Source organism: Peromyscus leucopus, chromosome 8b, assembly GCF_004664715.2.
Source record: "Peromyscus leucopus breed LL Stock chromosome 8b, UCI_PerLeu_2.1, whole genome shotgun sequence".
NCBI lineage: Eukaryota > Metazoa > Chordata > Mammalia > Rodentia > Cricetidae > Peromyscus > Peromyscus leucopus.
In genome coordinates this window covers 35,572,915-35,582,503 of record NC_051086.1, presented here as the reverse complement: position 1 = coordinate 35,582,503, position 9,589 = coordinate 35,572,915, and positions in this window count along the sequence as shown.

Sequence of the window (9,589 nt, the reverse complement as noted above, 5' to 3'; positions counted from 1 at the left end):
CCATCAGTTAACTTCAGGCAAGCGCCCACAAGTTCATGCAATATAGGCAATCCCTTATTGAGACTCTCTTCCCAGGTAATCCTAGGTTGTGTCAAGTTGACAATGCAAACTAGTCATCTGAACTAATGAAATATAGTCAAAACTGAACCTGGAACTCTCTGCCCTCCCCCAAACTGGAGTTAGGGGTGCATGATATCACACCTGGCTTTTACGTGGGGCCTGGGGATCTGAACTCAGTTCCTCATGTGCTCACTACAACCACTTTACCCACTAAACCATGTTGACAGCCTTGCAAATGTTCTTTTTGCCAAGACGGTCCTGAAGCTAACATGCCCCCTTCCCTAGGCATGGAAAGCTTCTCTATCCACGGCCTTCTTGGGGAGCTTTACCTTACATGGCAAAGTCATCCTCATGCTCCTCCAGAAAATGCTGGTGTGACTGAAATCATGCCAGCATCATGTGCCACCACTAAAGAGCAGGGGAAGATTCGAAAGTTCTAGGGGGCATTTCTTTCAATTTCTTTCATTTCTTTCATCCTTTCACTTGTGAGATTTCACATATCTGGGCTACATACACTAAAATGAGAAAAAAATAGACTCAAGAGGGGTGGTACCATTGGTTCCTTGGGTAGAAAGAAGATCCCAGCTGGATAAGACTCCTTCAGCTTCAAAAGAGTATGAAGAGATTCTATTTGTAAAAACCTGACTTCAAATAATGAAAATAAGACCAGTTTGAACAAATTCTTTCTTCTGTTGAATGAAATTAAGAGAGGCACATCTCCCATTCACACGCCAGATGAAGCACGGCTTCAAACAGAAGAAACTCCGTTCTGTTCAAAGTCTCGAGCCTCCCATGTTATGGTTTGAATTATTCCCCAAGCTGCAAATTGAAGCCAGTGGCTCGTCAGCGTGTTAACTGTGCATCCCAAAGCCAGGTGGCGAGTGGGGAAGCGAGGCTTTCTTCTCAGTCATGTCTCCGCATTGTGTCAGCCTCGTCCCACTTCCAGCAGTAACTAGACCCCAGACAAAGAGATGACGTGGGAACCCGAAGAGCCATCAGCTTTCCGAAGTAGCAGGAGAGAAAGTAATGGGAAAGTTCCAGCAGGCAGCACACTCAGCGACAGCAAAAGGCACAGCAGGGACCGGAAGGAGAGCTAGCTTGACCCCAGCAGAAGCAGAAATGAAGAAGGCGACTTCCTAAGGGGCGAAGGAACTGTAGCAGACAATCCAGAACACGGGTTCAAAACCATAACCAAGGGCTGGGGAAATAACTCATTGGTTAAGGCGACTGCCTCACAAGCATGAGGACCTGAGTTCCCCCTCACGCCTTCCGGACCCACAAAAAAAAAATATCCATTTAGGGAACATACTTGTAAGCCAGCACTGGGAAGTGGAAAAACTCGGACCACTAGAGCTCACAGACCAGCTAGCCTGGTCAAAATGGTCAGCCCCAGTTCCCATTGAAAGACCTTGCCTCTAAAAACAAGGTGGACAGTTTGGGATGATGAGGCTGACTTCTGGCTTCCCTGTGTGCACACATGTGTACATGCACATGTACCTACATAACCCCCATGTGCACAGATACATACCTGAACATGCCCATATACTTACACACACACACACATACACACACACACACACACACACACACACACACACACACACACCATAACCATTTCTTTGCTGTGGACTTAACTATTCAGTCAGTGCCTTCTGCAAGCTGCAGGAAATGATCTGCTTCCCACTGGCAGACCTGGGATCAGTCATGACGGGCTGTGGTGTACGAATCTCGCTGGGAAGGGACAGTCCCTTCCAGAGTTCCAAGACTACGGAGTGGAACTAGGAGAACTAAGGCCAGTCAGAAGACTAAGAAGCTGGTCATACTTCTCCCTGACCCCCATCCTAGCCACCAGAACCATTCTCCACTTTAAAAAGAGCAGGTCAATATGAATCCAATTCAAAGAACTGAGACGTGGCACCATGGAACAAGTGGCTGGAGCATCCCAGGACCCACCAGTATTGAGGACGTCAAGGACTTGCCATCCCTGGCCCAGAGGAGCCCCTGGCAGCTGTGAAAGCCCCGTTAGACACGATGAATCTGGTGGAGATGAAGAGGAAGGCAATAGTGTGGTCCAGGCAGGCTGTGTGGCTCTTATGCACATAAGAAGAGAGTGGGGAGGTGAAAAGGGCCGGGAGGAGGGTGGCAGATAGCTCAGCTCTGGAACCTTGTCACAGCCTGATTCAGGGTAAGGAGAGGGCCTCAGAGGAGATGGCACCCCATCCGGGCCTTCCAGTCACTATGAAGATTTGTGCTGTGCTTGGCCTATGAACAGGTATCAGAGACAGAAGAGTGGCCAACACGAGGTTCCTCACTAACATCCAGCAGAGCGTGAGTGTCCGACAGACAACTGGTACGTATTTAAATACCCACTATGGCTCAAAAAACCTGTGGAGGGAAAAACCCAGGCTTCAGTTCTGTGCTAAAAGGCTTGTGCACCTCAACTGGGGCAGCTATCTCCAAAACCTCCCCAAGGGGACTCGCACAGCCATAAGACTCAGACAGCAGGTTGTGCTGAGGATAAGATAGCCCCAGTTTCATCTCTGGAAGCAGAGCTCTGTGCTCCCTAAGGGAGATGCCTCCAGAGTGAAAGCCCAGGATGGGATGGAAGGTCAGTGATGAGAACAGGCTCTCTTGTGTCCCTGAAGAAAACTCCTTGCTTAAAGGAAGCCAGGCACGCAACAGTCACTTGGCATTTCCTTGTGGGAACGGCACCATGGTATGAAGTGACTTAGAAACACAGTGGCCTGTGACCAGATGACCACTGGTGGAAACCGTAATAATAAGAAGTGGGGAGGGAGAAGGCGTTTGACAAGCAGTATATTTCAGAAGCAAGAGCGGAAGGAGAGTGTGCAAAGGGCAAAGAGAACAGGAAGCCATGAGGACAGCGATTCCCTCAGAGAGACACAGGGAAAGGCAAAAGGACCAATGGCTTCTTGGAAAGAGCAGGAATCAAAATGTCTCAGGAGCTGCCCTAGGGCCACTTATGACCAACCTTCTCGGGGCGCAGGCCCCAGGACAGCTGCATTCTCTCTTCCAAGTCCAGGGGTCTGTCACCCCTCTTAGGCATGTGCAAGAGCCATGAGCAACAGATCCTGGAGCTTAACAAGGAAGGCCCACAAAACACAACAGGGGTACCCTTACCAGGCAAAGGAAAGGAGGGAATGCATTTCGCCTATGGTTGAACATGAGCAGTCCTCCATAGGCTCGTACACATGAACACTGGGACCCCAGATGGTGGCACTGTTTGGAAACATTTAGAACAGTGTTTCTCAACCTGTGGGTCATGACGTCTCTCGGGGGGTCAAACAACCCTCTCACAGGGGTCACATATCAGGTATCCTGCATATCGAATATTTACATCATGACTCAAAACAGTAGCAAAATTACAAGTTATGAAGTAGCAATGAAAATAATTTTATGGTTGGGGGTCACCACAACATGAGGAACTTTATTAAAGGGTCACAGCGTTAGGGAGGCTGAGAGCCACTGATTTAGAAGGTGGAAACATGGAGGATGTGGGTCACTGCAGGAATGCCTCCAGGTACAGTAGCCCCGCCCCATTTTCCCATTCCATCTCTGCTTCCTGACTGCAGAAGCGACATGACCAGCTGCCTCCTGCTACACCAACCATCCCTGCCATGATGGACTATGGTAACCCTTGACCATAAGCCAGAATAAGCCTCAAATGCTTTAAGCGGCTTCTTGTTGATGAGTGTTTCGTCAAGGCAACAAGAAAAGTGACTAATACAGCATCTATGATCAAGAACATACCACAGGCAGCCCCTTGGCTGCCTGGCGCTTATATGCCTGTAAATGAAGATCAATTAGTGTGGATACACACACACACACACACACACACACACACACACACACACACACACACACACACTACCCAGACAGCAGTGTAAGTTAAGGGCTTTGAAGCCAGAGCATCAAGGTTTGGATCCCGACTTGATTAGTCCACAACCTTGGGAGAGTCATTTAAACTTTATATAACTGTTCCCGCATCTGTAGAACAAGGACAACATCCCCATTAAGAGCCTGGAGAGGATTAAAGAAACAATGTGTCCATGCGGGCTTTAGCACAATGCCTGGCGCCCCGTGAGCATCCGCTAAGTGTTGCTTGCCGAGGTTTCCCACACATGCTTCACATAACCCTACAGCTAACATTAGCAGCTCAACTCTTCCCCAAAGGAAACGGCCCTGAGTCATTTCTAGTTCCTGCACCCAACTTCAGACTCAAGATCCCCGGGTAAGGAGTCATCCCTCCCCCGACAATATTCCACCACCTACAGGCTAAACGGTAAATTTACCTGCCACCAACATGTCCTACTAAATGAGGGAAGGAGAGAAACAGAGGAAGGAGCTCTTCAAGGGGGTGGGATCTGCAACACATGAGGAAGAGAGGTCCAGCCTCAGTGGTGTCTTATTCCCCAGTCTGTGGGCAACGCATAGCCACTCGGGGCATCCTAGGTCCACTGAGTAGAGGGAGAGGAGGTGGTGTGATGGAGGCTCCCAGCCTGGGCCCTGAGGAAGCTGGCCATGCACTTAGGGACCCTACTGTTCCTAGTGCTTCCACTTGGGTAGAACTGGAGGACTCCCATGTAACGTCTAATCACTCCCTGCATATTGTCAGGGCCACCCCCACAGATTCTTTATTGCCTCTCTGTATCCCTAGTCCTGTCCCTGAGACCGAGTAAGAAACTTCCTGAAAGCGCATGCACCTAGCAGCTCTGTCCCTCCACCCACTGGACAGTCAACAGCAAAGACCACTCCCTCCTCCATGCACACTGAGCTTCTGGGGTCCTGCTTGCTGGCTTTGCCTCAGTCTCTCACCCCTGCTGTCTACCCAGCTTGAGTCTGCCCTGCACCACCAGGCTCTTTTCTTCTCTTCATGTTCAGCCCAGGCCTGCAACAGAGACCCTGAGCTCACTGCTCCCACCTCCAGTCAGATAGCTCTGAAGGAGGGGGCCCACACACAGCAGCCTGAATAAAGGCCAGTCCCAGCCGGTTTCTGAATGATTGATGATGATGGCTTTGACTTCTCAGTGTGTATCTCTGCTTCTAACTCACCACACAGCCCCTTCATTGCCTGGCTTTTCTGTGCTCAAGCCCTTCATTACACTCTTCCCTGGGCAGTCCAAGCTCTAGCCCCAACCAAGCATGTACCTGGCCATGTGGGAAGTCCTCAAACATTTGTTGTATTAACAACATGCATGGATGAATGATGTCTACGTCAGGATACACACACTTCCTCCCTCCTTCATAACACGTGGCCCCAGAGTGTGCACACTTATTACAAGCTTCCTAATTAGATGTCCTTGGAGCTTTCTCTTTGAAGAGTCCATACTCTGAACTATGAGTTTTCTGAAGTGTCTTTGTTGCTGTGTGTTTCCTTATTAGCAAGTCTTGGGCCCTAACCTCCTTCTCCATCTGTGAAGGGCACAGAGAAAGGGATGGGCTGAGCCGCTCCTGTCTCCTCCTGTGCCCTGAACACTTCTGTGATCTACTGCCTGAGGACAGGTCACAGATAGGGCTGATTCTATGGACTGGAGAGATGCCGCATGCTCTCCTCTGCCTGCCAGCCCCACCATGCTCAGCCATGGTGGTGGAGACGAGGGGTGCTGCCCTTCACATCCAAAGAAATTCTGTTGCTTCGTGAAGTGGTGAGTCGGACCCTGCTGTTGTCCCGTGGCTGCCCCTCGTCTGGCAGCTCCTTTCTGCGCGAGAAGGTACTGCACTTATCCATGAAAAGATAAAGCACTCAAGTGAGCCTGGAGGAAGAGCAAGGACCTTAAGATGGGAGTGGGAGGTCACACGTGGCCAGCAAGAAGGCACTGGAGAGGTAAGCATGACATCCAGGAGCCAAGGAGACCACCTCTAAGCCACAGCCGTATATCATCACACAGCGAGGCACTTTGCTATGCTATTTTACTTTTATTGAGTGGTCTCTAATTGTATGAGCCTTGCTTCACCATGAAACTATGCCCAACACGTGGGCTCTGGGTACTAAGCGGCAGAGAGGGTACAGATACAAAATCAAGCCCATCTCCAGTCAAAATTGGTAGTTCTGAACAGTTGGGTCTTTGTAAAAATTGTCATGTGTCCCTTGCCCCAACCAGAGGAAAGGCCAAATCCAAGCTCTACCCATCCTGGCAAGAGAATTCCCGAGAAGGGCAGAAAGGAGGCCTTCGGTGCTTTCAACACCATTACACCAGCTACCCCACAGTGGAACCTGGGGCTTTCTGAGTTTTCAAGCACCTGAAATAAGGACAAAGCCCTTGGGAGGAACATTTACTGAGTACCAGCCATGGACCAGGTGCTGTGCTAAACCCTCTGTATATGTTATCTCCAAATTTAACACCCCATCCTGCTGTGAGGGAGTGTGACAGTTTTAACTGTCAACTTGACACAACCTGGAAAGAGGGTCTCAATGAGATACTATCTCATTGGGTTGGCCTGTGGGCATGTCTATGGGGATTGTCTTGATTGAGGTGGGAAGACTCACCTACTTTGGGTGGCACCATTCCCTAGGGCAGGGCGCTGGAAGAGGTGAGCTGAACACAAGCGTGCATACATTCTTTATTGTGTTCCTGATTGTGGATGCAATGTGGCTGGCTCCCTCCAGTTTCTGTTACGTCTCTGCTGTGACTGGCTGTAGAGCTGAAATAAACCACCCCTTCCCTAAGTAGTTTTTTGTAAGGGTAATTTATCATAGCAACGGAAATGAAGCCAGAATAGGAAGGGGCAGTGATTAGCCCCATTAAAGTGGCCCTAAGAGTGCTCTGAAGAGCAATGGCTAGTCAGGAATAGAACTGAGATTTGCACCAGCATCTAAGCAATATCACTGTCAAAATGTGGATGAGAGTCATTTCAATCTGTTTGCACCAGAGCTCAACACATCTCTGGACCCGAAGGGAGGGGGAGGCAGTCTCTCCCAGAAGCACCTGCCCGAAGGCTGTCTCTACCCTGTATCTAATCCATTAAGCAACCAGACTCATTTTGTTAATGCCTCACTCTCGATATTAAGATCCTTGTGTCACTCAAGCCCTGGCCCTGATGGTGTGTCAACCCAACCCATTCCCCGCCTCCAGCCCCACTACAGGCCATGTGATGCTCACCTGCTGATTGAAATAATGCAATTAAGGGGTATAGAAAATCCATTCTGCGTAGTGCCATCTGCACGCACGTCTGACAGCTAATTTGATTGGTGCTCTGTAATCAATAAAGCACTCATGCAGTAACCGGGTAATACACCTCGATTTTTTTTCCTATACTGTTTATAAGTGAAAAACACTCCCTGCTCTGCTCCTGCCAGCACCTAGGGTCAGGTAGCGAGGCTCTAGGAAAACGAGCTCATGAAATACAGACAAAACTCAGGATGTGTCCATCTGGGTCCAGGAGGCTGGGGCCTGCTTTGGATGGATGGGTGGTGCTCTTCTGGGCTAGAAAATGATAGTCCCACGCTCCAGCCTAGAAAGGTAGGTGGCACCAAGCAGTCTCCATCACGGAAAGTGTCTGCATCCTAACCCTTCTACTGCATTGAAGGGTTTGGAAACCAGCTTCTGGGTGAATAGGTAGATAGAAGAGTGGACAGACAGGTGAATGGACAGATTACTAAGTATCCTACAAGAGTATGAACTAGCAAGAAAGTTAACAGAGAAAAAGAAATAAAGGAAAAAGTGATGGTTAATCTCTTTTGTTAACTAGGTAAGATCCAAAAATCACCTGGGAGATGGGTCTCTGGGCACGCCTGTGACAAGTTAACTTGATTAGGTTAATTGAAGTAAGAAGACACTCCCAGCATGGGTGGCACCATTCCCCAGGCTGAGATCTTGAATTGTGTGAGACGGAAAAAGTGGTCTGCTGTTTCCTGGTTGTGGATGTGACTGGCTGTGGATGATGTGATGTGACTAGCCACTTCAAGCTCCTGCCACCTTTGACTTCCTCACCACACTGGACTCTTCCCTGGAATTGTGAGTCAAGTTAAACCTTTTCTCCCCTGAGTTGCTTTGGTGAAGTCTTGTGTTGCAGCAGTGGGAAAAATAAGGCAGGTGTTGAGGCAAAGGCTAGAGGGGATGGAAGAGGAGCCTCCAGAACAGCTGTCTAGAGAAGCCTGTGCTGGTAACACGGTTCTGATTGAAAATGGCCATGAATCTTGGGTCTGACTCCCCGAAAGCAGAACCAAAGACAGGGGTTGGGTTTGTGTGTGTTGTTTGTTGTTGTTGTTGTTGTTGTTGTTGTTGCTGTCATTGTAGTTTGAGCAAGCATTCTCTAGGGAAAGGATATGGGGGAGAGGAATGGGTAGGAGGAGGTAAAAAGCAAGGAAGAGCCACAGCTGGAGTCTGGACCCTTCCTCCCTCTGCAGCATCCTCTGCAGCATCCTCTGAAGCATACGCTGCCCCACCGCTGAGCTGAGATGTCTAGCCTCCTGAACTCCCTGGTTAGTGGCTGGATCTGGACCACCCCCCTCCCCCACCAGGGGTAAGAAAGTGGCAATACTCCCTGGGCAAAGTAAGTCCCACTTGTCACAAGGCAATGCCTGGAGACCTGCAGCAGCCTCAGAGCCACAGGATAGGAGCACCAGCAGAGGGGGTCAAGAGAGGCCCCCACAGCATCCGCCTCATCACATAGGAACAGTAGCGCCCTCTGACCTCTAGCTGGTCCACTTAGCAAAAAAAGTGTCTTCTTGATCTAAATACAGGTACAGACACAGCCAGTTCGCCTGATGCTTGGCCCACGTGATACAGAAAAACAAGCAGGGTTGCACTGTGGGGTGTGCTAAGGAGAAGAACATCAGACGTAGGCATAGCCAGCTACTGTCAGAAGTGTCACCTCACGATCCCCCAAGTCCCAGTTTCCCAACACATCATGGACACCTGCTGAGCACAGCCACTCGCTACTTCAAGGCAGATGTATACAGAGAGAAGAAAAATCTATATTCCCCCAACTACAGAGGGGTGATGTATAAGGCAACAAAAGCTCTTTTCAAGGTTGGTGACAGAGACACAGAGAGGGGAAATGGGATCTCAGAAGCACAGCCACTGAGCACAGTCAGCAGAAGTACAAGGTCGGTGACAGAGAGCAGCTGACAGACAAAAAGCACCCATCGTGTTGAACGACGGACCCCTCAGCCCTCAAAGGGACAGAGAGGTGGAAGGGACCTCTCGTTGCCAAACCAAATTAAGTGTGAGCGAGGGCCAGTGAGATGGCTCAGCAGGTAAAGGTGCTCATTGCCAAGCCCGAAGGCCTGAGTGCAGTCTCCAGAATCCACATAATGGGAGGAGAGATTCGACTCCTGTAAGTGGTCCTCTGACCTCCACAGGCACGTCATGGCACATGTGTGCCCACACACATCCATGCACACACAATAAAGTAAAAATAAATAAATACACAAAACAAATAATGCAAAGAGGCTGTTGAAAAATTAAGATGTTTCCTCCTCTAGGGAGCATGGGCATGAGAGAAGGGGTCCATCTTCCCTCAACCATGTAAAGCAGAGGACATGTAGGTTCTTCAGTCCCGGAAA